The sequence below is a fragment of the Pogona vitticeps genome, chromosome 2 (genome assembly GCF_051106095.1).
Source record: "Pogona vitticeps strain Pit_001003342236 chromosome 2, PviZW2.1, whole genome shotgun sequence".
In the NCBI taxonomy this organism is placed as follows: Eukaryota; Metazoa; Chordata; class Lepidosauria; order Squamata; family Agamidae; genus Pogona; species Pogona vitticeps.
This window is the reverse complement of record NC_135784.1, coordinates 147438914-147452386: the sequence shown is the minus strand read 5'-3', so window position 1 is coordinate 147452386 and position 13473 is coordinate 147438914. Positions and strand designations below refer to the sequence as shown.

At 40.0% G+C, this 13473-nt stretch overlaps 1 protein-coding gene across 4 annotated transcripts in view; it reads left to right on the top strand.

Annotated features, from left to right (window-relative positions):
- Positions 1 to 13473, top strand: part of KCNJ16 (potassium inwardly rectifying channel subfamily J member 16) — a 74512-nt gene that overhangs the window by 35377 nt on the left and 25662 nt on the right. The window contains exon 2 of one of the 4 annotated variants that reach the window (XM_020791313.3): positions 822 to 934. The exons of 1 other annotated variant lie outside the window; for it this stretch is intronic. The gene's annotated coding sequence lies outside the window, so the exon portion shown is untranslated. Of the gene's footprint in view, positions 1 to 821; positions 935 to 7219; positions 13290 to 13473 lie in introns of those variants that run through there. 2 more of the 4 variants (XR_012083891.2, XM_020791312.3) reach the window with 2 other exon arrangements.

The following is a 13473-nucleotide window of genomic DNA, read 5'->3' as shown; positions in this document are numbered from 1 at the left end:
CCACGTGTTTGAACCCTGAAGTGGAGCCCATCGAGTTTTTACCAGGGAACCCAGCCATGGCCAGCTCTGTAGCGCTGGAGGCTGACTGCACCCACACTGACCCTCCGTTTCAAAACCCTCCATTTCAAGTCCATTCACCACAAGTGAACAATGTGGTAACCTCAATATGAGATTACCAGTAGATTTTTTTTGGAAAGAAAATGAGGCATAATGTCTGTCATTTAACAGGCTGAAGATTTTTTTTTTCCTCATACAGTGGAGCATTAAACTTTAATGCTTCAAGGTATTCCTCTAGCATAAATTCCTCTCATCCGTTAAAACTGTTAATCTATAATAAACTGTAGCGACTGTAAACTGTTAGAATGTAATACATTAACTTCCCAAAGGTCAATTGTATCTATAAAAAAGGCCAAGAAAGTTTTGTTTCCCAAAACATTCTTCAGGAGTTGCTTAATGGCAATAAAACCACTTCAAGGCCAGTTTAAGCTGTCTTTTCTTGTGCCTGTTGTGATTTCTAATGTTTTATTTAGATATCTCAGTTAACGACTTTGTGATAAGATCTGTTCACTTGTTTCATCATGTTTGCCTTAACAGGAGTTTTTTTTTAGAAAAACCTCTTTAACTGGCATAACAACACAGTAAGGCAAACCTCTTTCTGACCAGAATTAATGGAGCATGGAGCAGCTGATTCGGCCACAAATGTAGAGACTCCTCTTATTTGCTAAGTACAAAACACCACAAGGCTCAGTGAGAACATGACTGGTTTCTGGAAATTGGCCAACATTATTATTTGTTACATTCATATGTTGTCTTTTCTGCAGGAACCTGAAGGGTCTACATATCTAGTCTTCTACTCTTCACAGTGAGGCTAGGGAAGTCCTATCAGTGTCTGCCAAAACGTGAGTCTGATGACTTCAGTGGGACTTATTTCCAGGTCAGTAGATTTTGCCTTGAAAGATGAACAGTGATTTAGTAACCTTTGTATGGCTTAGCAGGAATTTGAAGTTGGGCCTTCCTACGTCAGGAACCAAATATTATACTGGACTGGGGGCTAAGAATGATGGATGGATGGATGAAGAGGGACATTGTGACTGCTGTAAGAAAAGCCTAACAAAACACAGTGTCCAGATGGTTATCAGCTAAGGTTGTTCTGTCATTGAAGTGATTAAATCTTAGTCCTGTAATCTCAGTGAAGTTCTGTTCAGTTGTCTTACTCTAACACTGGAGATGCAACTCTTATCCTAACTATGGACCAAACTATATGTTGCAGGTAGCCTGTCATTAGCGGATGTAATTCCTTACGTGCTGAGAAAAAAAATGTCTAATTGTCAGAGAAGGAGCTTCTCACATCTCCTGCAGTTTGCCAGTTAACTTGTTCTGTTTCATGACCAGTCATTGGGAGTTAAGCACATACTTTGTTTGCTAGCATAAGTACTCAATCACAAAAAAATCTCTGGAATGCAAATGGATTTCAGCTTCTAATAAGGGCCTATTTCTAATGTATAGTTAGTGATATAACAGTAGATTTGGAACTTCAGGTACTTTTTATAACTGCCCCCATAGCCATCCTGGCCCATAAGGAGACTCCAAAAATGAAGGAAACTGGATTGATACATATCTACAACTGCAAAGGTGGTCTTTTATAAAACTAATAGCTCTCAATTTTCAAATGAGAAACAAACCACCCTCAGATACTTTGCATTACAACAGGGTTAGCACCCAATGGTGTACTGTTCCAATGAAAATCCACTTTTTTTCCAGTTATTGTGAGAATTGCAGCTATACTCAGAGCACAGGGAGAAGCCTGGGTGGACAGGTTAAGGCTATCACAGTCCTTGCTAATCAGAAAGTGCTAATGCTTTAATCCTGTGAGCCCTGGCTCTGTTATATTACCTCATACAGTTCTCTTTGTCTCTTTGTGCCTCCATTGCATCTGGTCCATTAAAAATATATTATGTCCATCATTGTGGTGATCTTTGCTGATTTCTCTTTTGCAACCTAAGAGAAGTGGAAGTTTCCTGAGCCAGCAAAAAGTTTCTTGGATCGTATGTTAGTTCCTTTACACCACAGTCCTATGCATGTCTTCATGTAAGTAAGATGCACTGAGAATGTATAGGGCCAACAGAATGACAAAGTTTCTGCCAAGCCGATGGGGCTTTGGCGGTGCAACTGAGCTTTGCTCCCCCACAGATAGTGTGAGAGCTTCAGGGTCTCAGGAGACTTGTGCAAAGAGCGGGAGAGTGCACCTGGCTATATAAGGGGCGTTCTCCTCGCTAAGTGTCCTCTTCTTTTTCTGGCACCCACCCACCCGCCCTATACTACTGTGAGTTTTTCTGGTCACCTTTTAAGGGCCAGGTAGGGACGTGGTGGCGCTAAGGGACGTGGTGGCGCTGCGGGCTAAACTGCAGAAGCCTGTGCTGCAGAGTCAGAAGACCAGCAGTCATAAGATCGAATCCACGTGACGGAGTGAGCGCCCGTCGTTTGTCCCAGCTCCCGCCAACCTAGCAGTTCGAAAGCATGCAAATGCGAGTAGATTAATAGGGACCACCTCGGTGGGAAGGTAACAGCGTTCGGTGTCTCAGTTGCACTGGCCATGTGACCACGGAAGATTGTCTTTGGACAAAACGATGGCTCTATGGCTTGGAAACGGGGATGAGCACCGGCCCCTAGAGTCGAACACGACTGGACAAAAATTGTCAAGGGGAACCTTTACCTTTACCTAGGAATTTTTGACCTTCATCCTGATTGGCATGTGGATGAGGGTGATTTTTTGCCTATCCCACACTGATAAGGGTTGTTGGCATTTTATGGTGGAAATCTGGTCGCACTGGCAGGTAGTGAGGAAAAAACAGGTATTTCTCAGAGAGCCCCACTTTACGTTCACATAAGCTAACAGTGCATCAGACCTCCCAGTGCTGTGGATCGTGCGTTTACAGCACCTGAGCAGGAAGGATGCACCGGGCCACTTCCAGACCAACAGCCATCAAGTACAGATGGCTTGAGGTCTGGGGATGTTTATTAGCAACCAGCTAGGTCCCTGTTGTCGTTAAGACCATGAGAACCTGGGGCTGGGGACTCACCCGTGGGATTACAGATTTATCTGTTTCTACACTACAGCAGCCCCCCCCCTTTGCCAATTGATCGGCAAAACTTTCTGAATGATTATCAATAAAGTGTGGCCCGTGTTTTAATCCATAATACTTGTCTTGCGTCTTTATTCTGGGTTTGGGGGGCTGCACCAAACTATTTTGTTTTAATCTTGCTTTGTAAACATTTAGACCAAGTTTTGCAAGTTCAGGTTTACGTATACCTAAACTTATCCTTTAGGCAGGACATAAGAATGACTCCCTAGTATGTTTAATATACAATTTTCAGGAAAATGTATTATTTTGGAATGGAATGTGAGCTAGTTATGATTGAACTTTGTCATGTATTTAAGAAATGTTCCCCACAAAAGTCTAGCATCTCACCTTTAGCTTCACATGGTCCTGGCTATAGACATAACACCGCTGACATCACTCACTGTGGAAAATATTACGAACACATGCAGCACATGAAACAAGAATAAAAGAGAACAGAACCTGAACTTTAAACATGGAACCTTGAAAACATTTGGCACACAGATTTGCAAACAAAGAATGAAAACAGCCTCAGATTTTTTAGCGACTTTCAATTGTACCCTGTTTGAGGAGACAAATTTTTATGGCACTGCAGACTGTGAAATGATTGTACAGAATAAAGTCCTCAACCCTTGATGTGGGTTTAATGCATAAGGTATATGATATACAAAGATTTGCTGCTTTCAGAACTCGAGATGATACGTATAGTCATCTTCACTAATTAGAACTTGGAAGAAACCAGTTGTATCAGTTACCTTTTACGTAAGGAGTACTATGCCTTGTAGTAGCAACATTACAGTAAAAGTAATATAATAAGTAGTTACAGTTACTTTTTAGGTATTGCAACTTTTCTAGTTACTTTCAAGAGCATTTAAGATATTTAAAGACACTCTGACTGAGTTTCTTTTTCCTGTTTTATTCCACTCTATTAATTAAAAGTAACAAAAGCAATATTCTTTGACTTTTGTACTTTGCAAATATTTGCAAGCAGGATCAGAACTGGCTATTAGAGGGATCTAGAGACTCATTTCCCTGCATTTTTTTGGCCTGCTGATAATGACAATACAATGTGTTAACAACACATGGATCATAAATTAATTGCATGATAACAGCAACAATATAGATAAGGAAAACCCAGTTGCTGAGAAATAATGCAACTGGCTCTCTTTTTTTAAAACATTCCATTAATGGCCATTAATGGTCCTAATATCTATAAATTTATCCTGTGTCTTTAAACCTGCACAAGCTGGCAAACATCACTACACATAGTGGCAGTGAATTCCACAGTTTAACTATGCTTTGTGTGCAGAAGAAATTCCTTTTGTCCGCCTTGAATTTCTTGACTCCTACTTTCAGTTTCAACAGATGATGACTGTATCATAATGCAGTGTCATCAGCACATTGATAAGAGCTAAAAAGCACCAGACCCACCCTATACAGATCCCTTAGGGACCCAAAGGGTCACATTCTTCCACTGAGAGTTGACCATGATTCCTAATATCTTCTTACCTTAAAAAAACAAAACAAAATGAAAACCAGTATCCAGTCCAAAAGAAGACTTCTATCTTATTGCTAAGTTTGTTCCAAAGCAGGAACGTAGATCTTTGCTTATTTCATTTTCACAGGTGGGATTGCAAGAGATTTTGTGCATCGTTCACATGTCAAGACATTTTACTGAAAAATTAACCAAAGTATTTGTGCAAAGCTTTGTATTTTGTGCAACGAAACTGGTATTTAGTACAAAATATAAAATATAAAATGCAAAATAGAAAGCTCTCTCTCCCTCCCTCCCTCCCTCCCTCCCTCCCTCCCTCTCTGGCCTTTTTGACTATGTGCAACAAAAAAATCTCACAGCAATCGGCAATATTTTCATCTAGGGTGCTTCAATGTGTTAGTAATGAAAAAAAACATTGTGTTTATTTATAATAATAATAATAATAATAATAATAATAATAATAATAATAATAATAATAATAATAATAATAATAATAATAATAATAATAATAATAATAATAATAATAATAATAATAATAATAATAATAAACCTTTATTGGCATACAGCAGAAGGAGCCGCATAATAAATACAGTAAAATACGCATACAAGGTTCATGTGCAGAAAAAAACAGCGTTAAGCCCCTCATTTTAGAGAGGGCATGTTGCGACGTCTCTGAATAATGGCGTGAACATATCGAGCAGTTGATACAGTAACTTCCTTGTTAGTACCATTTAAAAGATATTGGGTTTTCTTTAGGTCATCCCATCGCGTGTAGGAGGGGGGAAGGACCGACTGGTGGAGCAGGCGGATGTCCATGTACAGAATGCAATGAAATAGCATATGATGCAAAGATTCAGTTTTTCCCTGGCCAGAATCCTTGATAAGGGACTTTGTTATAAAACGGCCTTTCAGAATTCCATGTCAACAATGTCTCCTGGACAAATATTTATTGTTATTCTAATAAATTTCATTTTGCTGAATTCTCTTACCAAAAAATGAGGCATTTTCTGTTATTCTTCTATAGTTTCATTTATGATTTTCATAGTAAAATTCTACCTCAAATGTAATCCTCTGAACCAAAGTAAAGATCTAATGATTTCCATTGACTAGAAATCCAGTCTGCCAATGCTTCTGTGGTTGATTTGAATGTGGGCCAGCAGTTCTCCCTGAGGACTTCAGAAGACCTAATTCCCTAACATTTCTTTAAATACTAACTAAAATGCTTTAAAATAGCAATTCACATCCTACTGAACGAGTCAGAATGGGTCATTTGAAGACTATTTTCCCCAGGGACTATTTTAGCTTTGAAAGAAACAGAAGACAACCACTTGGCGGTTACATGGGGTCCACAGGGTATGCTTTGTCCTCTTCTGCCCTGTATGAGCCTTTTATTTTAGGAATTCTTATGTCCCATCAAGTCAATTTCAATTTATGGCAACCCTCTCTCCCCATTTTTCTAGGTATCATGTACTGCAGAGGTGGTTTACTAGTCCCTCCTCCTTGTGGTGCTGTGGGATATGTAGCCTGATCAGCCCTCATAGGTGGCATAGCACGTAACTGTTCTCAGCCACACACACATATACTTCAAGTGATCTCACCTTGCCCGTCTCCCAGGAGTCACAGTAGGGATTCAAGACCTGGCCCCTGACTCTGCAGCCAGTGCACCAACCCACTGAACTATATAAAGGAAAAATAGATGCAGACAGATAGGCCTGTCTATATGTCTGTTTTATAAGCAAGATTCAAGTAGCTGCTCATGCGTTTAAATAGGCACATGCTTTTATACTAAAATGATTGTAGTCTTATAAAAATATGAATGGGGCTTGTTATTTATGTATAGCTCACTGGTTTAGGTAGAGTTTGGGAGCGTGATTCGCCACTGTGCCTCCTGAGAGAAGAGCCAGTCTGTGTAGCTTTGGGCAAGCTGCACAGTCCCAGGTTACCTCCCCACAAGAAGGGAATCTTAAACTACTTCTTAGTATTTGTTAACTAGATAATCCTGGAAAGTGTCACCAGAAGTCAGAATTGACTTGATGGCACACAATTATTATTATATGTATAGATGTACAGTTAAATATACAAATAGCACTGTGTGCCAGCTATGCAGAACAAAACGTTATTTAAACTTCACATACGACTGGCTGACACAGGAAACACTAGAACACATGGCTCTGCATATAGCTCTTGTATATAATAATTTAAGACATGTAGATTATACTATCTTCCTGGCAGAAAGAAGCAACGACTTGAAAAGACTTTTAGTGAATGTGAAAGAATAGTGTCAATGCAGGACGGCAGTTGAACATCAAGAAGACAAAAATCATGACTACAGAAGTTTAATTTTGACCATGAAAAAGCTGAAATAGTTAATACAATACAATACAATGCAATATCATATAATATACAGTGGTGCCTCGCTTGACGATGTTAATTCATTACTGCGAAATCACTGTAGAGCGAAAACGTTGTCAAACGAAATTTAAAAAGCCTATTTAAATGCATTGAAAACCATTCAATGCGTTCCAATGGGCTGAATACCTGCTTGTCCAATGAAGATCCTCCATACGGCGGCCATTCCTTGTAAAGCAAGGAATCCATCGGGGGGGGGGGATTTTGAGCAGCCAGTGGCCATTTTGAAAACCCGAAGATCAGCTGTTTTGATCATCATAATGCAAAGATTCGGTTCCTGAAGCAGGGAACCGATCATCGCAAAGCGAAAAAAAAACCATTAAAACACCGTTTTGCGATCACAAAAACATCGTCGTGAAGCAGATTTGTCGTTATACGGGGTAATCATTAAGCGGGGCACAACTGTAATATTATATTATATTATATTATATTATATTATATTATATTATATTATATTATATTATATTATATTATATTATATTATATTATATTATATTATATTATATTATATTATATTATAGTTGTATACCTTTGTTAAATCATCAGTGCAGCCAAGAAATTAGAAGAAAACGGAGACTCAGAAGGGCAGCAATAAATTTATTAAATTTATTTATTAAATAAAGGCACTAGAAAAGATAATCAAGCGTATCTCTGGAGACCAAGATCAAGATAATTCACATTCTTGTAATTCTGATCTCCATGCATAAGTGTGAAAGATGGAGAGTAACAAATGTTGATAAGGGAAAAAATGATTCATTTGAAATACAGTGGCGGGGGAGAATTTTGTGGATAAGCTGGACTGACAGAAAAATGAACAAGAACTCCCTAGATCAAATCAAGACTAAACTATCTCTGGAAGCAAAAATGATGACACCGAGTCTGTCCCACTTGGGGCACATCATGAGAAGATGCTCTGGAGCACAATGCTGGGAAAAGTTGAAGGCAGTAGAAAAAGAAGAACAAATAGGAGATAGAATAACTCCCTAAAGGAACCAGAGCCTTGATTTTATACGAGATGCACTGGGCTATTGAGGACAGGACATTTTGGAGATCGCTCATCGATAGGATGGCTGTAAGTCAGAGGCAACTTGATAGCACATAACAACAACAACAACAACAACAACAACAGCAGCAGCAGCAACAACAACAACAAACAACAACATATTTGTACCAGGAAGAACACAATTGAGCTAAAAGTTGTTGCAACAGTTCAGTTTCTTTTTAGATTCTAAAATGCTTTCTCTAAAGACTGCATGCTAAACACACACTGTTCTAGGAAAAATATCGAAGATGTGTTAAGGAATACTAGAATCATACATGAAAAGTCAGATAAGGACAAGTGGTTTCATCACTAGGTCAGGACAAGTTGAAGTTTTCTTCTTTATGGGAGCTTGTCCTTTAATTTTTCACTTGTTTCCTGAGCAAAAAAAGCTTAGAAGAATGCACCTTGCATGCACAATGTTAAGAGAGCCAAAGTAGAACAGTGTGCTCATTGTGTCAATGCTGGGTGAGGACAGTGACACCAGGGCATTCAGGAAGACATGTCAGAAGAACAAAAAGGGTAGGATGGAAGGAGGCAAATCATTAGAATACAGATGAGGTGAGTTCTTGGACACCTTCATGTTGAGATGTTCCAGCATACTGGATGAATGAAATGACCCAGATGCTGACTGTGCAAGGGAAAAATCAGTGAACGGGGAGATATAATTTCCTCCTCCCCCGATACCAGTTCAATAACAATAACTTAGGTAACATATAGTTTTAGTACCATATAGGAACTCCATGACCTTACGTTTTTAGGTGCTCATGTTAAATCACTGTAGAAATTTCAAATTCAGAGAATCTTTAAAATAAATAATTGTTATTGTTGCTGTGGGTGATCTTGGTTGGCACTTCTCCCACTGAACATAATGAGGATTTGAATTCCTAACTCCATCCAGATGCCCTAACCCACTTGTACTAGCTCTCTCTCCCTCTCTCCCACCCCCCACATATATATGCACAGACACACAGACAGATCAATGTATATAATATTAATCACCATCACCATCTTAGAACCTATTGATAACTGAGTCCAGCTCCATCAGGGAGGCACAGTGAGGAGTCAAACTCCCAAACTCTGGCTCCACAGCCAGAGACCTAAACCACTGAGCTATCCAGCAGTTCTATAGTAACACACATGTACTGTAAGAGCAGTGTAAAATGGAGGATCACAGAACACCGACGACAAGAATATATGCGAAATTATTCATTCTCATAGATTTTGGTGGCCTTAAGCAGCTACTTCAACAAGAAAGTTTAAAGATTTCTGCCCTCCAGGGTAGAATGAGAGAAAGAGCATTACATTTCCTTATCAAGGTATCTATAATTTGTGCAAAATGTTTCTAAGTTGCATTAAAACATTGCATTGTTTGGCCAAATTACTTCAAAAGAAAAAAAAAACTTGTTCTCTCTTCTCTTTGATAGAACCACAGAATACCTCAGCCTTTTTGATGAAGGCTGAGGAGAAAACACTTGTGGCCATTCACCCTTCCATGGTGCCTTTCTCCCTGTGAAGAGGTCACACATTATTAAAAAATAAGCAAACACCTGACTAAAAACACAATGAATTATTGAACTGAAAGCAATTAAAGATGTAATAATATTAAAACAATTAGAGAAAACAGTTAAAAACACTTTAAAATATATTAAAATACACATTACATAATAATTATTTGCAGCACCTAAAATCAAACCTCTTCACTGCCCTGTGAGTTCTTAAAAGCCTGTTTGAAAAGGAGGTTCTTTGCTTGTCACTGGAAGGACCAATCTTGCTTTCGGCTGGAGGGCATTCCACTGCCTGGCAGCAGTCCCAGAGAAGATCCTCTCTCTTATCTTCCCACAGGAGGGCAGTGGGATAGAGAGAGACGTTCCTTTATTGAAGACCTTAGGAGCTAAGAGGCCTCTTAGGGCCCAGATCACCTCGATCCAAGCTGTATAGAGCTTTATAGGCCATGACCAGCACTGGGCCCAGAAATGGACCGGCAGTCAGTGAAGCTGCTGCAACAGACAACATATGCTCCCTGAAACTGTTTCTGTCTCCAGCCTATCTGAAGCCTTTTCAACCAGTTTACAAACACTTCTCAAAAGAAGCCCCCTTCAGAACGCATTACAGTAACCCAAGTGAGATGTAACTAAGGCACACATCAACATAGCCAAACCAGACATCTCTAGGAATGGGCACAGCTGGTGCACCAGCTTTAGCTGTGCAATCAATCAATCAATCAATCAATCAATCAATCAATCAATCAATCAATCAATCAATCAATCAATCAATCAATCAATCAATCTATCTATCTATCTATCTATCTATCTATCTATCTATCTATTTATTTATTTATTTAACTTATATGCTGCCCACACTACCAAAGGTCCCTGGGCGGCTTACAACAATTTAAATACAAATGCACTCCTGGCAAATGCTCTCTTGGCCACCACTGAGCAACCATAGTCCCATCCAGTCCAGGCTGAATCCCTATTCCCTGATCTGCGTTTCAGTTGACCAGGAGTATTTTTGTCTTGTCTGAATTAAGTTTCTAACTGTTTGCCCTCACTCAGTCTAGTGCCTATAACACATTGGTTTCGAGCAGAAACAGTTTCATTGGATTTAGGCAGAAAGGAGAGAGAGAGAGAGCGCGGGGTTTCATCCACATACAGGTGGCACTCGGTTCTAGAACTCTGGAGAGCCTCTCCCAGTGATTTCACGTAGATGTTACATAGAATGGGGGGGAGCAGAATCCTGAGGGACACCATAGGCTAGCAACCAGTGTTGAATCGAAGACCTTCACTGGATTACTACCAGTGCATTATATGTGAAGCTCCCTTTGAAGACAGTTGACAACACACACACACATGGATCCTGTTTCTGGCTGCAGTCCTGTATTTCCCCAGTTTATCCAAACTGGATTTTTGTGATGAAACAAGATATACAAGAAGTGTTCACCTTGGTTGTTGTGGGTTTTTCGGGCTTTTTCGCCGTGTTCTGAAGGTTGTTCTTCCTAACGTTTCGCCAGTCTCTGTGGCCGGCATCTTCAGAGGACAGCACTCTGTGCTCTGGTGTAGTTTGTTTTAGAGTGGAGTATTTATGGCTGTGAGATAGGCTTTTGTCCTATTCAGGGGATGGGTGATTAGTGTGTCTTGTTGTGGGTGTATTGTTGTGATAAGGAGGAGAGATTATCTGTCACTGTGATTGATGGGTATCATTAGCTGGTCTTAGGGTTAGGGTTAGGGACCACAAAATGAAGCATCCACACCAGAATCAAAGAACATGAGAGACATTGTAGACTAAAACAACCAGAAAAATCTGCAGTAGCTGAACATGCCCTAAAGCAAGCTGGACATGAAATTCTATTTCAAAATGTTGAAATATTGGGCAACACCAGCAATCATTACATCAGACTGCACAGGGAAGCCATTGAAATCCACAAGCACCAGCAGAACTTCAACAAAAAAGAGGAAAGTTTGAAACTCAACAAAACTTGACCTCCAGCTCTGAAAAATACAGCATGCAAAAGGTCAATGACCTCTACCCAGCCACAAGGACCGGGGATCACTACACACAAAAGACAGTATGCACCTTGTTTTTGAACTGTGCCTGCTGGAGGTTCCTGGGCATGGAATTTCCCCAAAACATGTGGTGCTGTGTGCCTTGCTTTAGTAACCAAACCAACAACACCAATAACCTAAAAAACCAATAACCCCCAAAAAACACCCCAAACCAACAACAATGAAATAAAAAACCAAACATGGCAGGAAGAAGCTGTTGCATCTTAGAGGAATGATTGATTCCTAGTCATAGTTGCTGTGATGCGGAACCCATGGAACAAATCCCAAGAGATGGTCCATAGCATGTCACTTGCAGGTCTTATTCAGTGTTTAGCAGGACATTGGCATGCACCCCAACATCCAGAGTGGGAAAATATCCTGTAGTGATATCCCATAACAGTTTTTTAAAAAATAAATGTTTTGAAAATGGAACATGTAGCTTGGCTGTAGCTTCAGTGCCTGCTGCACAAACAACAGTTTGAACGATGCAAGCTAAAGCTTTATTGTGTGCCACTGGCAACTAAGGCAGGGAGAAACACACATTCTGCTCTTTCCCACTTGCAATAAGGTCACTATGACACACCCCATTGATGAAGGTTTGCATCTTGCTTCCAGGGGTCTTGGCTGATTAAGCATCAACAGGGTACTAAGCAGAGAGCTTTCAGGGATCTTTTTCCTCACTGTGCTTGCAACATGCTCCCTGGACAACTCAGGGAAGAGGAAAAGTTGCTGGCATTCTTGCAAGGGGAGAGATCTGTTCACATGGACTTTTGCGCCCTTGTTGTTTTTTTTTTTTTTTTGGCAGTGATCTAGTGCCATTCCATCTCTTACAATTTAATAAAAAAAAAACTTTTACATGGAGTCTAGGACACTTTTAATCAGATGCAGTAGAAAGGCTAAAACTCTCTACTGGGAGAGTCACATGTACAAGCCAAGCCTGACACAAAACACATGCAGATTATTTTAATTGTCTGCCTCCTAAGAGGCTGGCATGCTGTGTATTTTTAGAGTTCCACGTTTATTTATTTATTTCATACACTTGTATGTCACGTCCTCTCTAAAACCAACTCTTCAAGTATGGCCCCAAAATACACAACAAACCCATTCCATGTTTCTCCCCCTACAAAAAAAGAATCATACAAAATCTTTTAAAAGTAATGCCTAAATTACCAGCAAAAGTTAAAACAGACGCAACTGAAACATAGAACGAAGTTTAGACAAAAGACCCAATTTTCAAGAAAAAAAATAATTAGGAAGAGTCAGCAAAGCCACAACAATTTAGGGTCAACCTGACCTTTTAAATGCAGACTTTCCCCCCTTCTCTCATTCTCACTCTCATTCTCTCTCTCATTCTCTCCCCCCCCACCCCGTTTTGTTTTATCTTTTGGAATTACTGACACTTAATGCGGAAGCACAAGTCTGAATGGCTGCCAGGGCTATTGTGATTTGCTAGTTTGTCCTAAATGCTCAGCGAGGTGTGTGAGCCAAGGTTGCTTAGCACCCCATAGAACCAAGACATCAAGGCTGAAAGGCTAGCTGAGCTGTAGCTTTCTGGAGTGGGCAGTGGACATAAATAAGAAAATGTAGAAGAATGCCAATTTCACTTCGGTCATGGTTGTGGGTCTTAGGTAGCGAGCAACCTTGGTACTGGTGGTGCAGCTGCCCCGTGGACCGTCAAATGGGTGAGTGGACTGGGGATCCCCAAAATCAAAGGCACCGTGGGTTGTGTTGAAAAGGGGGTCTTTGTAAATTGAAATGTACATTGAATTTGATATCCCTTTGCTGATTTTATCATGGCATAATGCAGTCCCTAGAGGCTGATGGAAAATAAAATTAGGATTTTTAAAAAATGAAATGAATCCACTT